The sequence below is a fragment of the Rhinatrema bivittatum genome, chromosome 8 (genome assembly GCF_901001135.1).
Source record: "Rhinatrema bivittatum chromosome 8, aRhiBiv1.1, whole genome shotgun sequence".
Classification (NCBI taxonomy): Eukaryota; Metazoa; Chordata; class Amphibia; order Gymnophiona; family Rhinatrematidae; genus Rhinatrema; species Rhinatrema bivittatum.
Window position 1 is genome coordinate 61,434,653 of NC_042622.1, and position 13,692 is coordinate 61,448,344.

The window sequence follows — 13,692 nt, forward strand, 5'->3', positions numbered from 1 at the left end:
CAGTCCTAGCTGGATCTCCAGTTGTAACAGTGGACTCTCTTGAAGAAGACAGAAGACACCTTAGGAAAAAGCAATGCATGTTTCCCAATAAAGAGTCCTTCCACTTATCAATCAATTATCAGCGGAATCTAGGCAACAAAGAATGGAATTAGGTGTTGCGTCTGGTTGCAGACAGCTGCGCCCTCTCTGCCTCACCTCTTTTTTCTCTCCTCTCCTCTGGGCAAGATGGCTGCCTCCACAAGATGGCTGCCGACCTCTCCGGCGTCACCGGACCATCATGGGCGATTGCGTTCTCCATGTTTGCGCTGAGAATTCCTAGGGCACCAGTGCGCCGCCCTCTCTTTTGTATACATCATGGCGGGAACCTCAGGGGTGTCCCCACCGCATAACGTCACTACCTCCGGGTACTTAGCCTCTGATCTCCAACATTGCTAGGAGTTAGCAAGGATTCTGGTCCAGCTAATTTCTATCGCTTTTGAGACGCTCGCTCAGAGTACCTACTCTTACAACCCTCCGGGGTTATGCTGATCCTAAGGATGCTCTGGGTATCCGCTCTTCGGGGGTCCCGCCGCTCCTACCTACCCTCTGGGGTTTCTTGCTCAGCAAAGACGCTCAAGGCACCCGCTCCTCGGGGACCTTGCTTCACTTCTATCTCTCCTCTCCAGGTTACCCTTCACTGAAGGACGCCAAGGTACTCGTTCCATGAGGGCCTTGCCTGCTCCTTACTTCTTCCTGGGTTACCTGCTCCTCAAGGACCACGGCACCGGCGTCCCAGTCTGCCTCTCTATCTTCACTACTGCAGAAGCTATATCCTCGGCAGCATTACTAGCCTTGTGAGTACCTCATTCTTCAGTCTCTCTACCTTGTCTCACCACAGACCAGATTCTCGGCGTACTCCGCTCCGCGGACCACTACCGGATCTGTCATCGCTGTCTACACCTCCTGTGATTGGGTTCTTGGCCTACCCCGCTCCGCAAACCACTACCGCAAATCACTTCCCAGCATTGGGTGAGACCTACTCTGCACTTATATCAGCAGTGCCTGGACTGAACACTGTCATCGGAGACTACTCAGTGGCTGAGGAGAGTTGCTCGCTCCATGGGCATTGCTCTATTGCTGTATAATAAAAGCTTCCATTCCTCCTTGTGTTGCTTACTGTAGAGTCAGCCTATTGCTGTGTTTCCCCATGGGGCCCCTCCCCGTGGGAGGAGTCATTGACAAAGCAACCAAGGATCCACAACCATGTCACAACCACATTAGGCACCTAGATTCTACTGAGCTAAAATACACCTTTCTCCCAGAGTACCTAAATGTGGGACCAGTAGGTGGAGTTAGATTAGGGAGGAACAGTTATTTATTTATTTAGGAACTTTTCTATACCGGCATTAGTGGGTACATCATGCCGGTTCACATTCAACAAAAAGATGGAAAGTACATAAAACAGGGTAAGGGTAGGGACAGAAGAGAGAAACAGCCAAGATGGCAATAAATAAGAACAGGGCATTTACATCTGCCTGTAACAAGAAATGTCAGTAACGAGTTAACCATATGTGAGACAGCAAATAATAACGAAAGTCGAACATCAGGAATCGAGGACAGAACTATATACAGAGTTCGGTACTATCTGCGGGGTACAAAGCTATATATATGGCTGATTTCAGAGTGAAAGGCGCAAGCGGGTTAGTCGGGGAGCCTAGCGGAGATTTTCAGCATTGACACCATGGCCAAAATTAGGCACAGGGATAGTTGACCAGGCTCTATCCGTGCACAACAGGACCTGGCAGTCCTTCCCAATCAGGAAACAAAGAAGTGCCATCCAAAGCCCCATGATCATCCCTCTCACCCACCCCAATGTCAGAAAATGAACCCCCTCCCCTGCAGCCCTGTGATCCCCTTCTTATCTGACTAATGTCAATAAAAAGGAAGATATATAACAAAGGCATCTTTCACCCCTCTCAATATTCATGTCAATGTTACTTATGTGAGGAGAGAGAAGGTTTACTCATAAATACAACATCTTTTTTCACAAATCGATTTCAATAAAGTTTAATACAAATAATCCACAAATATAAAAAATAACATATATCATATACCCGTGTACTACATATATCAAAATATGTCAAAATTACATCTAAATTATACAGGTAGATAATACCTAATACAGCACTCTAAAAAAAATCCCAACCGCTCACATTCAAACACATAATTATCACTTATAATCATTCCAATCATTCTAACCAGACATACCCTAAAACCATTCTTCCATATTGGTATTGAGTCTCCAAAATAATGCATTTGTTGATAATCTATCACTTCTCCATTGGTAAGTGCTGTTACTCCTCACTGCTTAATTCCCTTTATTGAGGCGACTCTTTACAGGAAATAAACGTCCCACACCAAACCTTTAACTCTTCTCATTAAATTTCATTGTTCCAACGGAACCCCGATATCTTCTAATGCATCTCTCTTCTCCAATGGATATATATGCATACAACAAGCACTAATACTCACACAACCTTTACCATTGGCACACATACTGTGCCAATGGTAAAGGTTACCCTTCCCATGTTATAATCGGATCCTTTCTGAAGCTCCCCTACGATGGGGGTTCAGCCAGGGTACACGGACAGGAATCCCAGGCTGATTGGCGGCAGCTGTCTTGCACTACTCCCCCATGCAATGTGCCAGTGCCCTCCCAGGTTGACAATCATTTCCCTAACAGTAGCATATTAGGGGTGTTAGCTTTAAAGCTGCTTTAAATAAACTACCAGCAAAGCCAGCACCGGGTGGGGTAAACAATATAAAAATGTACTAAGATGGAGAAGAAAAATTTTCTTTTTTGTAAATTTTCCTGATACTATCTTTGAAGAACAGTCAGGACCATTCGGGCTCAGGGAGTATAACAGACTAACTGGATCGTCTTCTGCTTAGCATCTGAGCAGGACATAACCTTGGAATTATAAAACAACATGCAACACCCTCGCTCAAGGCAGTGGCACCTTTTGGATTATGTGATTGCAACAACAAGGGAGGTCCAAATTACCGGTGTCATGAGAGGAGCCGACAACTAGTGGACTGATCATCATCTAGCAAAACTGTCATGCTCATAAGCATAGCCCTGAGTTTCCTGCAGCAGCTCAGGGGTAGATTCTGAGGTAAGAGCTAGAAAATTCTGCCGCACAGTTACTGAAATTCTGTGGCAATTATGTGGCACACTTACATGAATATTAAACTGGGTTTGGATAAGTTCCTAGAGGAAAAATCCATAAACTGCTATTAATTAATAAGCAACAGTAGCTTGAGATTTATTTAATGTTTGGGTAATTGCCAGGTACTTGTGCCTTGGTTTGGCCTCTGTTGGAAACAGGATACTTGTCTGATGGACCCTTGGTCTGACCCAGTATGGCATCTTATGTTCTTATTAATGATTCTGCATATTAAATAATGCTAATTTTGCATAATAAAAATAAAGCTGTTTTCCAACCTAGCTTTTTGTCTGAATATTTTTAATGTTTTCTTTTCGGAGTTTTATGGATGGGGAATCTCAGGTATTGCTGTGGGGAGGGGGGGGAGAAGAGGAGAGGGTGGGAGGCTTGGAGATGAAGAGATGAGGAGGAAGCATCAGGATAAAGAGGTGGAAAGAGGGACGATCAAGGAAGAGGAGGAGGCTTGAGGAGTGGAAGGCAAAAAAAGGGAAAATTGAGATGGGGAGAAGGAGAGAGGAGACTCCAAAGATGGGGGGAGAGGAGGCAGTTCTGGGATCTTGAGGAAGGGCAGGGGGAAAGTACGGGGGAAAGAGGTAGTTCTGGGATTTTGGGAGGGAGGTGTCCCTCCCCTGGCTCCTCTTTGTATCTCCATCTTCCAATGCTCACCGCCTCTCTCTCCCCCATCCCCTCCCTCATGCACTCTGTGTCATCCCAACTGATCCCACATCCCCTGTTCCACCAATCCCTCTTTCCCCCAGACCCTCCAGTCACATAACCTCCTTATCTCAAAGTCCCTTTCAAATATTCCCAACCCCCAAACCCTCTAGCCAGACAATAACCCATCCCTTTTCACACAATCCCCTCATTCCCAAGCCCCTCTCCTTCACACCCTCCCCCCATGTCACACCACCGCCACCAAACCCACTTCCCCCCTCTCAGGCAGATCAGAAGAGTGGCGTGCGTCAGACCATTTCCTCTCTCTCTGCCTGCCGGGCCCCACACGGCTCTAAGCAGTCCAGGTCCCAGTGGCAGATGAAGAAAATGCAGCCCAGCACACGGAGCTGCTCTCCTCTTCCTGATCAGTGCAGGAAGAGGAGAGCCCGATCAGTGCCTGGGGGAAGAGAGCCAAAACAAGCTGCTGCCTGCCCAACGTGGCTTTGCCCCCTGTGATTCCTTGGGAAGGAGTGGATTTTACAGCTGTGGAACCCAATATTCCAAGGCTTCAATCGGCACTGCACCAATAAAATATCTTAGCACATCTCAGCAACAAACTGACAAAATACTATCTGTGGAAGATGACTGGGAAGCTTTAAAATGATCTATCCATGCAGTGAGTGAGCAACCTATTGGCCTCACTTCTCACCATCGGGACTGGTTTGATGGCAACATTTCTGCAAAGGGGAAACGTCCATTCTCATTATTGCAAGAAAGCTGTCACCTTCTACCTAGCATGAAGTAAAACCTAGATAGTCCACTCAATGTTATGTTTTTGTCTCCCCTAACAGGCTTTGGATTTCTAACTAGACAGCAGATTGCATCTCTTTTCTTCTGCCTAGGAAGGTCTAACCTTAGAGGGGCATGTCATATGGCTTATAATTAGGGACTTTCATTTTCGGTTTTTATTGTTCTTTATTTTTCCCAGGAATTAATTCAGGATTTATTATGACAAGAACAAAAAACAGGAGAAAATCAGTTGGAAAAAAAGGACTCTTCATTTTTCTGGGTAAATATCGGAGTTTATTTTGGTGGATGGAAGCCAGGACAATAAAATAACAACAACAGATTCCCCCACCCACTCACTCAGCTGCCTCCCCATCCCCTGCCTTACATGCCCCTCTCTCTATACTCCCTCCCCCCACCCACCCACCCACCCATCCTCCTGCTCTGCAGCACTGCGCAGCACTGCACTGCACTGCCAGGGAGCCTGCCAGGAAGTGCTACTGGTGGACATGGCCTGCTTGCATTCACGGTACCCGTCAGCAGGCACTTTGAATGCTTGGTGGGTGAGGAGGTGGGACTTGAAACATGGCATGGGCGGCACTGAAGGGTGAGAGCTTTCACTAGTGAAGGGTGAAACAAACACAGCATGCGCTTTGGCACACAGTGGCTTCCAGCAGTGATTGAGGGTTTTGAAACGATGCATCTACAGCTCTGGAGCAGCTTTTTAATCAGCCCAAAATTAGGGTGAATATCGATTTAAACTGATTGTCACCTTTGGAAAAATCTGGGAATTTATGGGTGAAAATTGGTTTAAACTGAAAACAAAGGTTCCTACTTACCTTCAGGCCGATACAGTACAATGCGCGCTGACAGAGCACACTATTAACCTGCCCTTGGATGTGCGTTTTCCCTTATCCCTTATTCAGTAAGGGGCGGAAAACGCGCGTCCAACCTGCAGCACCTAATAGTGCCCTCAACATGCAAATGCATGTTGATGGCCCTATTAGGTATGCCCACGTGATACAGTAAGTAAAATGTGCAGCCAAGCCGCACATTTTACTTTAAGAAATTAGCGCCTACCCAATGGTAGGCGCTAGTTTCTGCCGGCACCCGGAAAGTGCACAGAAAAGCAGTAAAAACCAAAGAGTAAAAAAAGTAAAAAAAAAAAAGAAAATTTTTTTTTAAATGGGCCGGCGACTGTCGGGCCGAAAACCGGACGCTCAATTTTGCTGGTGTCTGGTTTCCGAGCCTGTGGCAGTCAGCGGGCTCGAGAACCGACGCCGGCAAAATTGAGCCTCGGCTGTCAAACCCGCTGATAGCCGCCGCTCCGGGTCAAAAGGAGGCGCTAGGGACATGCTAGTGTCCCTAGCACCTACTTTTGCCCGTTTCTACCGCACCACCTAATTTACATACTGAATCACGCGCACCGGGAGAGCAGGCGTTCGTCCGCTCTCCCGCGATTTTACTGAATCGGCCCCAATGTTAGGGTCATGGCACATCTAGGGTTTATCTCCATTGAAAAGATTTGCAAGGCTATGCCATGGGAGTTCAGTCCAGACATTCACTTCATTGCTATGGATATGGCCTCTTAGTGGATAGTAAGATCATAAGAACATAAGAAGTTGCCATACTGGGTCAGACCAAGGGTCCATCAAGCCCAGCATCCTGTTTCCAACAGAGGCCAATCCAGGCCATGAGAACCTGGCAAGTACCCAAACGCTAAGAAGATCCCACGCTACTGATGCCAATAATAGCAGTGGCTATTTTCTAAGTAGCTTTGGACTGTCCATTCTTTGAGACATAGAGCTAAACTTTATCCCTCTAGGATCCATTTTATTATGTCAGACTGTGTTCATGTTATAAAATTTTTTCACAATAAAAAAACACGTTTCCCATCCATTTTCGGATCTGGTTTGTTTCCATATTTTACTGAAAACAACCCTTAGCTAGGAAATCCCACTTGTGTGGTTAGGTGAACTTGCTTGACTTGGATGCTTTGAAATACACTGATGTTAAACCCAAGAGGACCAAGGTGTTAGTGGTGAAATCTTCCCCTCAACTGCTGACCTTAGTCTGGTTTTGGATGGGGTGCCTGTGACTGTGGAAGATCTGTAGAAAAAGTCTTAAAATCATTCTGGATACAGATCTTACCACAACAAGCACTCACATTTCAGCAATGACTCGTTCATCTTGTTTACATTCTCGTTTGATCTGCCAGTTAAGTACTTTCTTGGACGGACACAGTCTGGCTACATTGATTCGGGCATGTATTATGTCTAGGCTAGGCAATGCTAACAGCTTTATACTTTGAGCTTCCGAAAAAAAGATCCTATGCAAACTGTAATAAATAAAGAATACTGCTGCCCGATAGCAGGCGACATGATCATACTTGTCCAGTTTTAAGCAAACTGCAATGGTTATCAACTGAGTTTACAATAGTTTGTAAGTCTCTTTGGTTGATCTTTACAGCCCTGCATGACAAGATCCTCGCTATCTGAGAGAAGGGCTGTTCAGGTATTTCCCTGCTGGGCCCTTAGATCTACCCAAAATGCATGATTGGTGGCCCCTTCTCTAAGGGACACAAGGTGGGAATCAACCAGGACACAGGCGTTCCTTGTATTTGGAATTCTATGCCCAAATCACTTAAGTCTTCAGACCGACCCCGTTATTTTCTGCTGTGACCTAAAGATACGGCTCTTTTCGCACACCTTCACCTGATTTCAATTTTGTATTAGAGTAAGGGGTTGGGGGCTAGTTGGTACGGTTGCTTTACAGTACTTTTCTCAGCATTTTGTTTTATTATGGGCTAGGGTTGGCTTGTTAAACAATAAGGGGGAGATTTTAAAAGGAGCGCGCGCAAGTTATAAAATCAGGGGTCAGCGCGCGCAAGGGGGTGCACTGCCTTCACCCTTTCCCTTCCCCCTAACCTGACCTTTCCACCCCTTCCCCTAATCTTTCCCCCCCCAGCCCTACTCTAAACCCCCCCCCCCCCCAAATTTTAGTCTTACCTTTTACGCCTGCCTCTGGGCAGGCGCAAGTTGCGCGCACCGGCAACCTGCCGGCACGCAATCCTTCAACACAGCAGCAATGGTCGCCATATCAGAGGCCTCTGGCCCTGCCCCAGCCCCTGCCCCCACCCCGCCCCTTACATACGTCCCGGGCTTTACGCACATCGGCAGGCTTTTTTAAAACAGGCCTGGCGCACGTAACCTTTTGAAAATCCAGCCCTAAGCAGGGGTAGTGAATGTGAGGCCTATAATAAAAGATACATATATGTCAAGGGCTAGGTTTTTACTTTTTTTTCCCTTGATATGTTTGAATTGTATTGATTTGGTATTTTAATGATTGTAACATGCTTTGAAAGCCTTTTGGTGGTGAGACATGTAATAAAAATACATTTTTTATATTGTCTTCAGAGAAAATTGCTTACCTGTAACAGATGTTCTCTGAAGACAGCAGTTCACCAGTCACAATGCCTCCCATCTCCCCTCTGGCATTGTTCTCTTATCAGGTAAAAACCACAGAAATGCAGGAGCTCCCACATATGAGCAATAAAGGCCTTTAGACCTTTCCAGAAAGCTCTGGAAGATCATCCATTCGGCAACAGTAACAAGACCCACTTACATGGCTAGTGAACTGCTGTCTTCCAAGAATACCTGTTACAGCTAAGCAACTTCGCTTTACTGAATGGGGAAAGACAGTATCTGGCTATCAGAGTGCACATTGATACCAATAAAATAAGCACATGTAAAAGAGGGAATCCTGGCTAGTCACAGGGAACAAGTTGAGAAGTCCAAGTAACATCTTGAGAAATGCTCCCCGTGCTAGGTTCCATTGTAGAAAGACACTGGGAAGTCAGGGAAGACACTGCATTGCTTTGTAATGAAAAGCAGGAGACCTGGGTGGCAGTTCCTGTTCTTTAGGACAAACAGGACTCTGAATGCTGCTAAAACGGTACTCACAGCCCCAAGGACATAGAGACCAACCAAAGAGCAGCATGAAGGGAGGGGTGCTGCAGCACGGGTCAAGTAAGGGAGACAAAGAAGGCTCTTTGTGATGGCTCCCGATTCTGCTGACTGGCAACAGGAATATTCAACATTGCATGAGCCTTTTATTCTATTCTTCCAAGCTATGATGTCCTAATACATATCTTTCATTTTAAGAATCCTAATAATGGTCATGAACGAGAAATGCAAATAAAGAGGCCCAGGTTGTAGAGCTGTGGTGCAGGGAATCTGGGTTTGGAGCTGGTTGAGTCTAGAAGCGCTGCAGAGGTTGTGCATTCAAGCCCAAGGATGAGGGGGAAGGTGGCTGCCACTACTGCGACATTCCTGCAAGCCAACAAGAGGCACAGGCAACCCTGCAGCGTAATCTCAGCAACCCAGGGATGTTCTCTGGGCGGGAGGTGGGTAGGGCAGCCAGCACAGACAGACAAGGGCAGAAAACAGGAGTAAAGATGATAAAGAATTCAATTCAAATAAGTATTAGTAAAAAAAAAAAAAAAAAAGTTCTAAATGAAATCATGGACAAAACAAGAGGCCAGGAATGAGATATGCAGGCCGATACAGTAAAGTTTGCGGGAGAGCGGGTGAGTGCCCGCTCTCCCAGCCCGCGCACAGGCCAGTGTCCTGTGTGCGTGATTCAGTAAACCAAAATATTTTAATTAGGGCCCACGGTAAAAAGAGGCGCTGGGGACACTAGCGCGTCCCTAGCGCCTCTTTTTGGACAGGAGCGGCGGCTGTCAGCGGGTTTGACAGCCAACGCTCAATTTTGCTGGCTTCGGTTCTTGAGCCCGCTGACAGCCACAGGTTTGGAAACCGGACACCAGCAAAATTGAGCATCTGGTTTTCAACCCGTGAGCCGTGGGCCGCTTTTAAATTTTTTTTATTTTTTCTATTTTTAACTTTTGGGACCTCCAACTTAATGTCGCCATGATATTAAGTCGGAGGGTGCACAGAAAAGCAGTTTTTACTGCTTTTCTGTGCACTTCCCCGGCGCCAGCAGAAATTAACGCCTACCTTTGGGTAGGTGCTCATTTCTTAAAGTAAAATATACAGCTTGGCTGCACATTTTACTTACTGTATTGCGCGGGAATGACTAATAGGGCCATCAACATGCATTTGCATGTTGCGGGCGCTATTAGTCTCGGGGGGGGGGGGGGTTGGACGCGCATTTTCGACGTCCAAATGCCGGTTAACAGTGTGCTCCAACCTTTCCCACAATCAACAAATCTGAAGTGTCTCCATTTCCTAATTCAATCACCTGAAGAACGCCATAGGGTCCTGCCTTCAGTCCCAGCTCTCTCCTCCTTCTCTGGCCCCACTCCAGGCAAGCAGGAGGGGAATGAGGTGAGGCCAAGTCTGAGTCTGGAGCACACAGATCAGAGGAGAGAAGAGGCACTCTGCTTCCTAATGCAGTCCTCCTCTCCTGCTGTTTTCCCCTCCTCCTCTCCTGCTGTCTTCCCCTCCCCCTCCCTCCCATCCCAAAGAGAACGGTAGGGGGAGGTGTGAAGTTGAAGTAGACAGAGAAACTGGTCAGGTTGCTTGAACCCTCAAAGAAATCTTAAATGAAACCAAACATGATTTTGATATAATTCCTGGATGGAGTGAATTTAGAAGAATTTCATCTTTACACAAAGGTTCTTGCACCTCCATTTGTGGCCAGCCACATGCCAGCTGCAACGACCTGGCTGTCTTTTTGGAAGTCTGCGACTGCTGGTGCCCAACAGCTGGCAGAGAGGGCACCGATGTCAATTCATAGAAACCTCGACAACCTACAGCCACCCAGGTATGTAATTCACTTTGCAGTGGCTGAAAGGCAGAATATAAATCAATGAACTGGCACTACTGCTGACAAGTTTCAAACCTGAAATAATTCAACCCTTTTTTATCTGTTATAACGTGTCCAATATACGTGCACTTATCTTTCTGTGCAATTAACAATGTGACAAACTCTTGATGTTGGGGGCAGTTTTAACATACAGAAGCTCATATATTTGGAAAGGCATCAAGGACTTTCTCAAGAAAAGGATGGCTGCATTGTATTTCAAGTCAAAACAAGAGTGACATGTCACAGTTAAAAGTTGGTAATTATATGGCTGCTTGATAAATAGCTGATTTTTGTACCTGGCACATTCTGATTTGTATGTAGTTTAAATATTCTTCAATAATGTGAAAGGTTTCACTGGGCAACAATGAAAGTGTTACTGACCTAAAAAGGTCCTACTCTGTAGTATCTTGATGTGCTGAACACGAATATAACCATGAAAAGTTTTTATTGGCTCTCGTTTTGAAGATATTTAATATAGTTCACTTTCTATGTTTAGTAGTGTAAATTTATCCAGTAGGACTGTAACAACATCCTAAATAAGCCTGGAATGATGTAATATTGCATCATATTGCATAATACCATCATGCACACATCATCCAGAGTTTATTACATCATTTTCTGATGCAATGCTGTTCTACTGCCATGCTGCTGCTGAGTAAGCTGACGTCAGCAGTGTACTATATGAAGCCCAGTCAGAAAGGGTGAGCATTTGAAATATTCCAGACTTCGTGGGATACAGCTGAAACTACTGTTGCATAAAACTGTTTCTATTTTATCCATTTAGGTAAATTAATTACAGAATACTAATGCCTCGAAACTGTGTTAATACCGTGGACAATTTCTGTTATATTTGTGGGGAAGTGACATTTGCGAAGCAGAAGAAAAGTATAACTTCTCAAGTGAAGAAGGCATATCATCTTTATTTCGGATGCAAGATTGGCGACCAAGACAAGCCTTGGGCGCCGCATATATGCTGTGCTACATGTGCAACACAGCTTTCACAGTGGTTGAATGGCACAAGACCGTCAATGCCGTTTGCAGTCCCCATGGTGTGGAGAGAGCCGCAGAATCACATAAGTGACTGTTACTTCTGCTTGGTTCCTCCTGTTTCCGTCGGAATAACGAAGAAAAAGAAGTCGCTAATATTCTACCCGAACATTCCATCCGCATTGAGACCAGTTCTACATGGTGAGGGACTTCCTATTCCGGCACCTCCAGCAGATTACTCTCTTGATTCAGCTGATGAGGACGAGCATGAGCCGACCTGTTCTTCTCCTGCTCAGTTAGCATCCAGTGATCCAGATTTTCATTGTGGTACATCATCAACCCCACACAGAATAACACAGGAAGAACTAAATGACCTGGTTCGTGATTTGGACTTATCAAAGAACAAGGCAGAATTGCTAGGTTCAAGACTCCAACAATGGAATCTTCTAGAAGAAGATGTCACAATTACTTCATATTGAAAGCGCCACGAGCAGTTGGAGCCTTTCTTCAGAAAGGAAGGTAATCTGGTGTTCTGTTCCGATATTGAGGGCCTCATGAATGCCTTAGAAATCACTCATGACCCACAAGAATGGAGACTATTTATAGACTCATCAAAACTGAGTCTTAAGGCTGTGCTTTTGCACAATGGAAACCATCTTCCATCTATTCCAGTAGCGCACGCTGTCTACACGAAAAAGACGTACCATAACTTACAGCAGCTACTGAATTGCATTCAATATAACAAGTACAGCTGCTGGCACATCTGTTGTGATTTGAAGGTAGTTGCCCTTTTAACGGGAATGCAGCAGGGATATACAAAATACATGTGTTTCATATCTGAATGGGATAGTCGATCAAGGGAACTGCACTACTTGCGGAAGGAATGGCCTCGCAGACAAAATTTAGCAGTTGGACAGAAGAATATCCAGCATCCAGCTCTTGTCGAGGCTCACAAAATCCTGCTACCACCCCTTCACATCAAACTAGGGTTGATGAAGAACTTCGTGAAAGCCATGGACCGGACTTCGCCAGCTTTCTGATACCTGCATGAAAACTTCCCTTGACTCAGCGAGGCAAAGATTAAAGAGGGAGTTTTTGTGGGTCCTCAGATTAGAGAGCTCTTCAAAGATGACCGGTTCGACAACTTGCTGCAGGGTGATGCGAAAGAAACATGGAATGCTTTTCGCCTAGTGTCTACAAACTTCCTCGGGAATGTTAGGGCAGAAAACTACAAGGAACTTGTAGAATGCATGCTGATGCAGTATCATAAATTTGGCTGTAATATGTCTCTAAAGATCCATTTCATGCATTCTCATCTGAATTTCTTTCCTGACAATTGTGGTATGGTTAGTGATGAACACAGCGAACGTTTTCATCAGGATATCGCAACAATGGAAAGAAGATACCAGGGAAAATGGTCCACTACCATGCTGGCTGACTACTGCTGGACACTCCGCAGAGATGCTCCCGAACAGGTGTACAAGAGACAAGCAAAGAAATCTAAGACGTAGTCTATGACTTCATTTTTCAAACGGTATTAACCATAGGTCTCCTACTATTGGCATACAGTTCAAGATGTAATTATATTATTGCATATTACAAAAATACTAGAGCCAATTTTGCATTTTCACAGTCACATTCGTGTTTAGCACATGGAAATTTATAAGAATTGACTAATTTCATTTCAGTAACATGACTTTTGTGAAAATTTGTTGCCCAGTGATTTTCAATATAAAATTGTTTTGAACATAAGAACATGCCATACTGGGTCAGACCAAGGGTCCATCAAGCCCAGCATCCTGTTTCCAACAGAGGCCAATCCAGGCCATAAGAACCTGGCAATTACCCAAAAACTAAGAAGATCCCATGCTACTGATGCAATTAATAGCCGTGGCTATTCCCCAAGTCAACTTGATTAATAACAGTTTATGGACTTTTCCTCCAGGAATTTATCCAAACCTTTTTTAAACCTAGCTACACTAACCACATCCTCTGGCAATGAATTCCAGAGCTTAATTGTGCGCCGAGTAAAAAAGAATTTTCTCCGAGTAGTTTTAAATGTGCTGCTTGCTAACTTCATGGAGTGATTCACATTTACCCGTTCTAGACCTCTCATGATTTTATAGACTAATTCTTGCCGCAGAATCTTGAAAAATCTGCTGCTGGAAACCAAGGGCTCTGGACATAGTGGAGCAGTGGAAAGCAATGACATTTCCCCAAACAGCTTGTC

At 45.2% G+C, this 13,692-nt stretch overlaps 1 protein-coding gene across 3 annotated transcripts in view; it reads right to left on the reverse strand.

Moving 5' to 3' along the window:
* Positions 1 to 13,692, reverse strand: part of SOGA1 (suppressor of glucose, autophagy associated 1) — a 172,346-nt gene that overhangs the window by 116,387 nt on the left and 42,267 nt on the right. The gene's annotated exons all lie outside the window — the stretch shown is intronic.